The following is a 13294-nucleotide window of genomic DNA, read 5'->3' on the forward strand; positions in this document are numbered from 1 at the left end:
CTCTGTTGCTGACATTGAAACATCTTGTGCAAGGACAACCAATTGCATCAGCAGTGTGGACAAGGGATATGTTGGCCAATATGTGGATTGAAGTGGATTCTCACTTGGATGTGCTACTAAAGGTGTGTTGAGGTGTACTTTTGAGGTGTACTGAATAAAACAAGAAACTTTATGAAGTATGTGACAACATGCAAAAAAAATCCCGCATCATTTGTGTTTGGTTGTCATGTAATTTTAAAACCAGAACAAGACTTTGTGGACAGCCTATATTTATTTCCTTATCCTAAAACGATCTTCATATAATCCATGGTAAGTTTATACAATCAAATTTGTTGAATGAATCAGTAATTTGTTTCGCTCATTTTACTCTCTCTCCTTTTATTTAAGCACGGGGTGCACACAACACAAGACATTCCTGATTGAACCTCCCAGTTTATAGCTCTTTCAAGCAGCACAAAAATGAAAGGCTTCCTTTTTTCTTGCTTTCTTTTTCTATCGTATTTTACCACAGGCTTCAGTGAGTTGTAAATAAACCCTTTATGATTACTAATCAATGATTTCCTGCCTTTTGTCTTTCGTGTGCGAACACCTCCAGTTTCCGCTTTCATTTGGGCAATCCTTGGGGAATCGTAAATAGTAAGAACGCAGTAAATTCTAACATCTTTTTGGCATCCACAGAGGTCTCAGACGTCAGACCTCCGACTCAGAGCAGTCTGTGTTAATGGACGGTCTGACACGACAATATTATGTAAGCACAGGAATGCCCACATTGGAATATTTTAAATTCAGACAAGCCGGGAGGCGAGGATAGTTCGCGGGTATTATTGAACAATGCCACAATAGGTACAATTGAGTTAGTGGAAGCTTTTGAGGAAGCCCTACCATAAAAACCTATCTCTTCAGTCAAAATTAACCAAATCAAATCGGATTTTTTTATATATTGTATTTATGGACATTACGCACAGCTTCTAGGAAATGAAATTGCGAGAAAAAAAATCGAGAAAAATAAATAAATAAGTTCAAGTGGGCGTGGCTCCACCCACAAGGGGCGTGGGACGCCCCTCATACAAAAAGACACAACTAGACCATGATATCTAGCTTGTGTCCATGTTTCATCAAGATCGCATCAAACGTCACGGAGCTATGCTCTGGAGAGAGTCACAGACAGACACACAGACACAACGAAAATAGTGGTCACTGTTGGCACCCTTGAATCAATCAAGGTAAGGTAGACCATGATATCTAGCTTGTGTCCAAGTTTCATCAAGATTGCATCAAACGTCACGGAGCTATGCTCTGGAGAGAGTCACAGACAGACAGACAGACACACAGACACAACGAAAATAGTGGTCACTGCTGGCACCCTTGAATCAATCAAGGTAAGGTAGACCATGATATCTAGCTTGTGTCCAAGTTTCATCAAGATTGCATCAAACGTCACGGAGCTATGCTCTGGAGAGAGTCACAGACAGACAGACAGACACAACGAAAATAGTGGTCACTGCTGGCGCCCGCGAACCAATCAAAGTAAGGTTACAGAAGCATATAATATGATATGCCTGGTTCGGCTTAATGGTTAGGGTGGTGGGCTTGGGATGCTCGGATCCTGAGTTCAAATCCCACTTGGCTGTTGAATTAATACCAGGTGGGGTTGACTCTACCTGTCATCCTTCCGAGGTTGGCAAAATGAGTGCCAGCTTGCTCGTGTCCTGTGTCGGAGTGGCGACCCATCCAGGATTGTGCTCAATAGCCAAGGAGACTGCTTAAGCAGCACCAACGCTCTGCACAGAGTATGGTCCCGATGGTTGGATAATAGTTACGGATTTCAGAATCCGATCCGACGAATGCATACCAACATCCAGGTCCTCAGATAGTTATTTCCATAAATGCATGTCCAGGATAGACCCATCCCCATGTCTGGTGGGATTCTAAATGTGATGCGTTGAGAAGGACAAAGAATATATCCCATCTCTTATGGGAAGCTTTTTCTCTTGATGACAGACACATTCGTGCATGTCGTTTCTTTCACGGACGCTGAGACCCACCTTTTTCCAGCGACGTTCGACACCCCGTCCAGCAGCTCGTCCAGTGAAGGGATAATTGGTGTTGACAGTTTTATGAGCGCTTCACGTTTGTGCTCGGTAATTCTGACAAATGGCTGTTTTTTTTTTTTTTTGCTCGCCCAGCACCACAGACATGGCCTCATAAGTGAGGAATAACCCGCAGGCCGTGCGAGTTGTCATGGTAACGGTGCACAAGTGGGGTGGGGTGAATTTGGGGGGAGTCTGTCCCGCCGAGACAGGCCGCCTATAAAAAGAAGGAGAGCTACATTCTTGGCGAGAGCGGCGAGAGCGGCGAGCGCGGCGAGCGCGGCGAGAGCGGCGAGAGCGGCGAGCGCGGCGAGCGCACGGGTCAGTCGACAACGAGACAGTTTGTCAGTCAGTCAGTTGGTGATAGCTGGTTGCGGTTCTGATAGCTTTGAAAGCATTTCATCGTTCCAGTCAGACGGTTTGCTTCATCTGTGCCAGTCAGATGGCGGCTTCGTCAGTTCCAGTCAGACGGTTTGCTTCATCCGTGCCAGTCAGACGGTCGCTCTTGGCGTACCTGTTTCTTGGGGGTGACGTCGATTGGCGTTCAAGCCTGTTGGCGAGTGGGTGCACGGCAAGGCTTGGAGCTGACGAGGGACAAGGCACGCTCACACATTTTAGGACGTTTTTGTTTAACGGGCGACCTCTCTTTGGTGAGCGAGACGATTCTTCTTCCCCCCCCCCCCCACCCCTCTAAATGATCTGCTGGGTACCCTTGTCTGTGTTTCGTTGTTAAGTAAGTCAATCCCCGATAAGCATCTGCTCTCTTTCTCTTTTCCATCATTCTGATTGATTTTGCCTGATTAATTATTTATTTGCTTGCGATCCTTTTGATTGATTTGGAATTTATTTATTTTTACCTCACAGAAATAAAAAGTTCTTTTTATAAATAAGAACAGAGTTCAATTTGTTCGACCACTTTATTAGCGTGGAACGACAATAATCAAACAAGTATTGAACAGGTTGAAACACCCACAACATCTCTGACTCCGGCTCAGGCTGCACATGCGCACTGGCACAGGGGGCCGTCTATATGTAGAAGTACCCTAAAGTACAATGTTCTCTATCTCCCTCCGAGTCTTTATTATGTTAATAGATAAAGGCTGAGAAAATATTAAGTTTAATGAATGAACAAAAGTTGATATCGCCCATCGTGTGACTATTCCATGGAGTAGTCCTTGTCCCAGGCAGGCACACTGGTCGTTCTGGTGGATCGGCGTTGACCTCTTGCTGGTGCTGGTGGTGTCACATCGGGCCCCTGTGGGGATGGGGTTCTCGGGGTTTCAGGGGCCGATGGTGGCGTCTGAAGGATCGCGCGCCTCGGTGTGCCTCTTCCTGGTGCTGCTGGCGTGTCTGAAACGGGTGTCGTCTTGCGCCGGGGTGTGCATACTGACGTCAGTGCCGGCGTGGGCCCCGTTGGCATCGCAGATGTCACGGGTTCGCTGTCGAGGTCAGGCAGTTGCGGTGTTACAACGGGTGCAGCTACAGTGATGCGGGTTGCTAGATCATCATAGATAGACCGGGGTGGCAGCTGGTCATTGCGAACTGGGCTAAACTTGCGCAGGAATTTCTTGTTCCGAAGTGTGACTCTGCCCGAGCCGTCGATCTTGATCACGTATTGGTCGTGTTGGCGTACCTCCACGATACTGCCTGTCTTGTCCCATTTTTTTGGGTGGGGTCCTGTCTGGTTCGGTACGCGGACTAGGTCCCCTACAGCAAGTGGCGGAAGGCGTTTGGTGTGTTCTGCCCAGGTGTCAGCTGTGCGGATATGACGTTTGCGGAGGGCCTCCTCCCTTGCTTTCAGGGTCTCATGCCATATGTCGTGCGGTCTGTACTTCCCGGGGATAATTGGGATGAAATCGCGTATCGGGCGGCCGAAGACACACATTGCCGGGGAGATCTTCGTGTCAGGGTCAGGCGTGTTATGATATTGTAGTATCGCTCTCTGCACAGCTTCAGTGTCAAGTTCTCCCTGCGGGCTGGTGTTGTCCGTGATAAGTCATTTCATTGTCTTAACTCCAATCTCCGTGTGACAGTTGCTGTGAGGGAAGGCCACCGATGACAAGCGGTGGTGTACGCCCCATCTGTGCAAGAATGACCTGGTCTCGGTGGAGGTGAACTCCGGTCCCCCATCCGATGCGAGCTCTTCTGGCGTCCCGTACGTCACGAAGGCGCGATGCAAGTGGTTTATGAGTCCGGCGGCGCCACCCGTCGACTTTGAGATGATCGGCCAGTTCGAGTATCTGTCCACCGTCACAAGGTAGTGTGCACCCCTGTGTACAAAGAAGTCCGAGCACACTGCCTGAAAGGGGTAAACGACCGGGATAGGTGGAGTTGGTGGCACTCCAGGCTGTGAAGGTGCCATCCGGTGGCAGTGTTCGCAGTTTTACCGAGTGGCGCTGATGTCGGCCGACATGCCTGGCCAGAATACAGAGGATTCTGCGCGGGCGATCATCATTGATACGCCCTGGTGGGCAGCGTGTAGGGCGCTCAGCACATCGCCGCGGAGTGAGGGTGGTATGACTACTCGGTCCTTGTATAGGATCACTCCATCTGTCGATGTAATGTTCTCGCGGTACTGGTGATAGTCGCGAATTGTCTCTGGCATCTCGATTTTTGAGTCGGGGATGCCGTTCATTGTCATTCCCTCCAATATGTGCATATCGCCATCGCTGCTGGTGGCTTCCCTGACGCGATCCCATGTTACTGATCGCAATGATTCGAGGCCCACGGCGCACCATGCCAGGTTGTTCTCCTCGACGTCGTCGTCATACTCCGGCTCAGTTTGGCGTAGGAGAGACAGGACGTCGGTGTGCGTGCTTGGTTGGAAGTGGGTCGCTATGGTGGCATTGTCATCTGGGAGGTTCATGAGTGGAGGTCGCGTGGTGCCAACCGGCCTGCGCGACATGGCATCTGCCGCCTTGTTCTTCAGGCCCGGGATATGTATGATGCGGAAGCGATAACGCAGGGTCTTCTCCTTGAGGTTCCTGAGGCGGGGGTTGGGTATGTCGTCAAGTGCTCTGTCTGCAAGGAGTTTCAGCAGTGGTTTGTGGTCTACCGCAATGATCAGGTTCTCGCAGCCCAGTACGAAGTAGCGCGCCTTGTCCAAGGCGTCCGCGACTGCGAGAGCCTCGCCCTCTATGGGCACGAATCTGGATTCTGCCGCGTGTGTAAATCTGCTGCCGACCAGGGTTATTTTCCATCCATCAGTGCAGCAGAATGGTCTAACTGGCACGCATCGGCAGTGCTTTTGAAGCAACCAGAATCCGATTCCCTCCTTCGACCAGTCCGTGGTGATGCATGTTGGCTTAGTTTTGTCAAATATGCGGACACCGTGTTCGATTTCTTGTACGATCACGTCTTTCGACTCGCGGAATATGTCCTCTAACTCCATGGACCACTGGAAGCATTCTCCACTTTTCAGGAGCTTCCGGAATGGCTGCATTCCTTCAGCCATACTAAAGGCGTACGCCACCTAGTTGACAAGCCCGAACCACGATCTGACGTCGGTGATGTTACGCGGTTGTGGGAAATCGTGGATTGCTTCCAGGTAGCGGCTGCATGGTCGTACGTCGGTCATGGTGATCGTGAAGCCCGCAAAGTCCACCGTGGGTGCGCTGAAGACAAACTTCTCCGGGTTGAGGATGATTCCATTCCGGCCGCATATATCCAGCCATTGGACCGCCTGGAAGTAGCTCTCCTCAATCGTGTCTGACCATAGTAGCGTGTCATCTACGCACTTGGTCTTGTTACCAATGTCCGCGACGATCTCATCGTATCGTCGTGAGTAACCGTCCCCCGATGCCATATACCCTTGTGGGGCAGATAGGTACCGGTAGCGCCCCCATGGAGTGATGAAGGTCGTCTTGTGGCGGTCGTCCTCGTGTAGGCGGACGCTATGGTAACCGTTCCATGCGTTGAATACTGTCTTGCGCTTCCCGTTAGGTACGCGTCTCGCCTGGTGGAACGGGGATTGGGTGTGGTGGGTCTCGTGGAACGCATGCTTGTTCAAGGCCTGAAAGTCGACGGTGCGTCGCGGCTTGCCATTCTTTTTCGCGCAAATTACCATGCGGTGACACCATGTCACCGGCGTGCCGACGGGTACTTCCTCCAACACGCCGAGACGAACGTCCTGGTCGAGGCCTGCTTTTACCTCATCTTGCCAATGTATGGCCACGGAGATTGGAGTGTGATGGACAACCGGTGTCGCGTTCTCACTGAGCATAAGACGTAGTGGCGGGCCGGTCATTCTCGGTAGTGGCTGGTGTGGACACGTGTTGAATGTGCTCTGAGCATACATCCTGAGTAAGTGTGACTGTAGTGCCTCTCTACTCTGTTGGCCTCGGTCGCTGGCATGGGGAGTGCGGCCGGCTTGTTCGGCGGCTGCGCGCGTCGCGGGCAGTCGCACAATTCCGAGGTCATCAGATTCACCTCTCCGAGTGTCGGGAATCTGTCCGAGACCATGCCCAGGTCCATGCCGGCTGCGCGGGAGAGGAATATGCGGTCTGAAGAGTCCGTCACGTACGCGATTTGGCGCGTCTCCAATCTCCGAGCGTCGTCACTGTTCGCGGCGAATCTGACTACCACGGCTCCAAGGATACGAATTCCTTTGTTGTTTGCAGCCTTCTTGGTCATGGATACAGGTATGAGGTCCTCGGTACTCAGGCCCATTTGTTGGACGACTTTAATGCCGATCAGGCAGCTCTGGCACCCCGTGTCTGCCATAGCGGGTAGGGTTACCACGCGGGTGCATTTCAGGAGGTTAAAACCCAGCGCTTTGTAATTCTCGCGCTTGTTGGTGAGAGTGAGGTTGACGTATGGCTGCGGGTCGGATACGCGTTTCATCCACTTATCGCACATATCATCGTACAGGTGGTGAGCGAGGGGAAGCGTGCGTATTTCGTCCTCTGTGCTGGCCATGGTGACCGTGCATAGCTCGACGAAGGCTGCCGTCTGCTCGTCGTACATCCCGTCGGTCTCCTTAGATGGGGGTCTTTCCGATCGGCCGCCTAGGCACGCCTTGTCGAGGTGATTCTGGCGGTCACACTTCCAGCACTTTTTACCGTATCCGGGGCACTCGGCGCGTCTGGCGCGCCATTGAGGCGTTTTGCCGTGGCCCACCTCGCCACAGTGGATGCATACTCCTTCGGGCTTGGCCTTCGGTTTTTCTAGCCTGGCTCCTACTCTGGCGCGGACGTCCTGTTGCCTTCCCCGCCGATACGAACTACTGATCGCGTCCGTGCTCTGAGTGTCAAGCAGGCGCGATGCCGAGCGTTTTTCATACTCTTTGGCCTCGATATACTCTATCATGTCCTTTAATGGCATGTCCTGGTTCTTCTCACCGAGTAGGTCAAGTTGTATTGCTTGGTCCGCGATGCCACGGGCAACCACGTTGCGCAATATCTCTTCCGTGAAGTCGTTGACCTGATCGCACCCCGCCTTGGTGCACTTCATTTCATACTTGCACGTGTCCGCCTGCCCCTTGATGCGGGCGTGGAACGACCGGACGGGCTCCTCGTGTCCCTGCCGCATGTTAGACAGGGCCACTCGAGCTACCATCGTGTTCTCCTTCCGAACGGCGAGCGCCTTCATGGCGGCGAGGACGTCTTCTTCATCGCTGCCCACGAGGCTCCTACCCGCCGCGCGAGTGAGGTCCTTTCTCAGCTCCTCCTCACAGCATTCCAGTGGCTGCGCGACTAAGTCGGGTCCGACAAGCTTAGTACCTGTTTTGTATTCGCCCCAGCGGGTTATGAAGTACGACCAGGCCTCGCCTGTTCCGGACAGTGCTATGGAGGGACGCTTGAGTTTCTCCATCTTGGCATTCGAGCTCGCCGCCCTGGGGGCGGCGACGTGCACAGTGGCGTGTATACTCAGCATGGCCGCCACCACTGCCGCCTCTGCGTGTGTAGCCATATAGTCACAACCCTCGATCGGGCACTCTGCTTCCACCGGCGCCATAGGAACAGTTATTCTGGAGTAAATGTTCTATTTTCGGTGATGCACACGTGTGTACAGTGTCCTGGGGGCGAAGATTGGGTACAGTACCCGAGAAACCCAAACTCACTGTCGACGTTCTCGTGGTCCGTTTTCACTCAGTCGTGTCCTCCTCAGCACCGACGATCTTTACTCGACTGCATCAAGTTGTTTGATTATAAATAAGAACAGAGTTCAATTTTTTCGACCACCTTATTAGCGTGGAACGACAATAATCAAACAAGTATTGAACAGGTTGAAACGCCCACAACATCTCTGGCTCCGGCTCAGGCTGCGCATGTGCACTGGCACAGGGGACCGTCTATATGTAGAAGTACCGTAAAGTACAATGTTCTCTATTTTATTTATTTTCTTATTAATAAATTGCTTGTTGACGTTCCAACCTGTCCGTGCTTGTCATTTCCTTCCATTGATCCAGCATTGTCTGAACCTGGATAGACTGGGAGGTGAGAGAGAGAGAGAGAGAGAGAGAGAGAGAGAGAGAGAGAGAGAGAGAGAGAGAGAGAGAGAGAGAGAGAGAGAGAGAGAGAGAGAGAGAGAGAGAGAGAGAGAGAGAGAGAGAGAGAGAGAGAGAGAGAGAGAGAGAGAGAGAGAGAGAGAGAGAGAGAGAGAGAGAGAGAGAGAGAGAGAGAGAGAGAGAGAGAGAGAGAGAGAGAGAGAGAGAGTGTGTTCTGTTTTGAAAAGTGAGTTCTGAGTTCAATGATAGAAGAACTCAAGTGAACTTGGTTCGAGAGGTCAGTTGGTTTGATAATTAAAAGAGCAGTGCTGAGGGAGTTCGAGGTGAGCTATGCCAAGCGCCGTTCCTGGGGAACGTAACGGAGTGAGCACTGAGTACGCAGTAGGACGGGCGCAGAGCAGCAGGCAAATGGGGGCGCAGACACGCGGGCTCCCAGGTGTGGTCACCGTCTCCCTACGGACTGCGTCTCCACAAACAAACAAGCATCAATAGGACCAACGGTGATTCTCCTCAGAACTGACTTCTCTCCCGACAGATCTTACACACGCATCGTCCATTCTCGCATCGATCATCGCACTCGTCTCATTGACTCGCACTGGTTGCAGAGCATCAGCAGAGTCCACAACAAGGTCCTTTTCAGGACTTGAATGCGCCGCACGTATCTCACCCGCACCTTATGGCGTGCAGATTCAAACAAGGTTTTGCCACGAATATGCAAATTCGACTCCTAGCAGCGAGTGCTCAGTGTGAGGAGAAGACCGTGTCGAGAGAGGATAATGGGGAAGAATTGGGGGAAAACCCTCCCTCACAATGTATATTCATTCCCTTTGTAACTCATTCGGCATAAGGAGAGGACGCCATGTGGGACATGTAATAACGAAATAACTGACTCAGGAACCGCTGTATGTTGTGTGCCATTGCCTTGGGGGTCTCGGTTCTCAAAACCGTCACAATATAAATAAATAACAAAACCCAATCAAGTCTCTCACGCATAATTGGAGGGAATAACCAATCAGCTCTCACCGAATCAATTACCCCCAGGTGACTAGGATTTTAATAAAGTAAACCCCATATTATGCTCTTCTCGTTAAAGAAAGCTGCATAAAGCAACCAAGAAAATCGACGCAAAGGAAGCATCTTGCATATTTTATGTGACCTCTGGCCTTGGGGGTCGGAAATTGGTTGGCGGGACGACCAAGGGGCACGCACACTTACCTCAGCGCTGTGTTGCCTGGGTTCGAATCCCGGCCCAGCTATAAACTGTCATCTCCTGATGTTTCACAGGCAAGGTGATTCATCAATGTGTGTGCCGTCACTAGGATGGACGTTTAACCGGGCGTCCCGTCCACTAACATTAGTCGTGGATGTTAAAGATCTCATAGTGACCTTCACGGGGTGGGGTAGGCGAGCTATCGACGGCACCCTGGCCAAATTCCATTCCTAACGACTGCTCGGAACGCAATGGCAAACCATCCAGTATAACCCTTCAAATTAAACTGTTTCGGCAGCACCGACGCTCTCTAACAAAGTACCCAAGGTACATCAAGGGTTCAGTAATTCAGTTACCAAGCAGTGAACCAGCGCTTCCCAAACCAGCCGTTCCTAATGAACCGTTTCGAATGGAGTGCTTCATCCACTTGACGAACGCTCCACAAGAAATTTGGAAACCAAACACAGGCCAGAATCAGAATGGAGATGAGCACACATTGACAAAACTCGAAAGAGTGGAACAAACAACCACATCAAAGATAAAAACTTGAAAGTAGCCCAAACAACTGCTCCGGGTATGGATAAATTAGTATGGATGAAAAGAAATATAATTGTTGCATTCATCTATATTTGTCAAAAAACTCTAAAATCTGAAACACATTTTGACAACGATATCAAACGGTCTATCGTGTAAGTTATTTGGGCGGTGTATGAGTCGCGTTTCAAAACGTGTTCGTTTGTTTTTCAGTCGTATTTTTTTTTATTATTATTATTATTTTTTTTTTGATAAACATGTTAAATATACAAACATATCACCGATTTAATTTCACTATCTAGTACATTGTAATTAATAAACTAACCGCTCGATGTCGCAGGCCGAACGCAATTGTTGTGGAGAACGAAAACGTGGCGAGCGGGTGTACAATCGGAAGGTATATAGTGTTTTTATACTTTTTACAGGTGAATTGTATTCCTTTCTTGCGATAATGAAAATCACAATATGAAGATGAAAATATGTATATAATCACACTATTAGTAACGTTGTGATGTGATATCAAAATCATCCAGAGAGTCCATTTTACGTGGACGCTCTAAGTGTAATAATTGGATTGTTTCGAAAGAGAGAAGAACAGCGGACCGATTATTTATTGATGTGCAGACAAAGATAAACGATTGAGGGAGTTTGTCGGTTCAACCTGATCAGCGCTTTCATTTCAGATCGTGATGTTTTTATTATTAATTAAAGACAGAGAGGACGGGTCATGCATGGCAAAGAGATCAATGGCGTCCTTCAGGAAGCTCAGGGCTGATGAGTCAAACCGCAGGGCCGGATTTAGGCAATGGTGTAGTAGATAGTGGAAAATCGTGCAAATTATGATACAAGCATCAAATTTGGCATTTCTGTTCTGCAGGGCTTTCTGATCAAATCCGCCCGATTGTCCATTTGAAAATCCAGATTTTGAAAAATTTGAAGAAAAAAAAAATACTTCAAAAAAATTTGAAGTCACAGCTGGCTGAAATTCTTGAAGCGCAAGTGAACATCCCAGACAGAGAACCAAGGGGAGATGCAGTCATCATTGATGGCTCAGCACTTATCAATGCCCGACCTCCACGCACCTCAAATATATTTGATGACTATGCTAGAGAAGACATCATCCCAAAGGTGGAATCCTATGGTGCCAGGTACGAGAGGGTGGACGTAGTGTTTGATGTGTACAAGAAGTCAAGTCTGAAGTCCGAGGCAAGGTCGAAAAGGGGGCAAGGAATCAGAAGAAGAGTGACAGGAACCAGTAAGACCCCAAGTAACTGGAGAAGCTTTCTACGAGATGACAGCAACAAGACAGCTGTTTCACTTCCTTGTGGAAAAGATGTGTGAAGCACAGACGACAAGCACAGTTATTGTCAGAAAAGGAGAAGATGCCATTAGCAACACAAGGAAGTCACTGGATGCTGTGTTGTCATGTGTTGTCATCTCCATGTTGTCATGAAGAAGCTGACACTCGAATATTTGTACACGCCAGTGATGCAACGATGGATGGCAGCAAGTCCATTGTCATTAAGGCTAATGACATGGACGTACTAGTCATAACAATATCTGTACTGCCATCCTTACAGGAACTAGGTCTTGAGAACATGTGGATTGCCTTTGGCCAAGGAGCCAAGGCGCGATGGATTCCAGTCCATGAGGTAGTTTCTGCAATAGGGCCTGAGAAAGCTAGAGGGATCCCATACTTCCATGCGTTGACTGGATGTGACGTCGTGTCTGCCTTCCACGGTAAAGGGAAGAAAACTGCATGGCAGACTTGGAACGTCCTTGATGATGTTTCTGAAACATTCACCAATCTCAGCCAGCATCCAACATTGATTCGTGATCTTGACTTTTTTGGTTTTTTTGTTTTTTTTTCAAATTTTTCAAAATTTGGATTTTCAAATTGCCAATCAGACAGATTTGATTAGAATCCCCTGGAGAACAAATGTGCCAAATTTGATGCTTGTATCATCATTTGCACGATTCCTCTCAAAAATTGCTGTTATCTGCCCCATGACATGGGCAAGCTGGGCTGTTGCCCAGGGGCCTCCACAACCAGGGGTCCCTCCACATATTTCATGAAAAAAAAAGATTGTAATGAAAAATGTATTTGTGAGTGCCTGAATGGTAGTTGGTAGTTAGTGGAACAGATATAAGATATTCATCTTATCTCATTCTCTATTTTATATCGAAGTTCAGATTCTTTGTTCTTGAAAAATATACTTTATGGATGACTAAATATGTCTTGTCACCTTTTTAGTATTCTAAGGTAGGGTGGGCCTCCGCGACTGAAGGCTGCCCAGGGGCCACCACATGTCTAAATCTGGCCCTGGTCCAATGAAGGAAACAAAGTCCTACTTGATACATCATCACACCATTTGAAAGCCTTTATCCCTGAGCAGGGGTCAGCTTTTTGCGGGCTCCAATCATAGTACCCTTTCTTGTGGCAATGTTTTTTTTTTACGGCCGGATGCCCTTCCTGACGCCAACCCTTTAGTCGCCTTCGATCCTGCAGGGATAATTACCAGTATACTGGTGCTCATTTCGCCGACCTTCAGAAAGGATGACAGGCTTAGTCACCCCCCCCCCCCCCCCCGATGCAAACTCACCGGCCAGAGGAGCCCGAACTCAGTACCCCAAGGATCCCAATCATTCCTACTTGATACAATCATTCGTGCTTTCAATGGCAATGTATGTTTGTGAAACGGCAATGTTGATTGATTAAAGCAGATAGGAAACGCTTAAATGCATTTGACATGGTGTGCTGATAATAATAATAATAATAATAATAATAATAATAATAATAATAATAATAATAACTAGCCGGGAGGCGACGATGGTTCGCGGGCATTATTGAACAATGCCACAATAGGTACAATTGAGTTAGTGGAAGCTTTTGAGGAAGACCTACCGTAAAAACCTATCTCTTCCGTCAAAATTGACCAAATCAAATCGGATTTTTTATATGTTGTACTTATGGACATTACGCACAGCTTCTGGGAAATGAAATTGCGAGAA

General features: G+C 48.9%; 1 protein-coding gene and 1 long non-coding RNA gene across 3 annotated transcripts in view; one reads left to right on the top strand and one right to left on the bottom strand.

The window, feature by feature from the left end:
* The window catches only part of LOC147013059 (uncharacterized), a 50018-nt gene that overhangs the window by 7685 nt on the left and 29039 nt on the right, over positions 1-13294 (bottom strand). The window lies entirely within an intron of this gene.
* The window catches only part of BRCC3 (BRCA1/BRCA2-containing complex subunit 3), a 33130-nt gene continuing 30361 nt past the window's right edge, over positions 10526-13294 (top strand). Inside the window, exon 1 of one of the 2 annotated variants that reach the window (XM_085854556.1) lies at positions 10526-10679. The gene's annotated coding sequence lies outside the window, so the exon portion shown is untranslated. Of the gene's footprint in view, positions 10708-13294 lie in introns of both variants that reach the window. The other variant, XM_085854557.1, reaches the window with a different exon arrangement.

The sequence above is a fragment of the Eptatretus burgeri genome, chromosome 14 (assembly GCF_056783735.1).
Source record: "Eptatretus burgeri isolate ZD-2024b chromosome 14, Ebu_testis_v1, whole genome shotgun sequence".
NCBI lineage: Eukaryota > Metazoa > Chordata > Myxini > Myxiniformes > Myxinidae > Eptatretus > Eptatretus burgeri.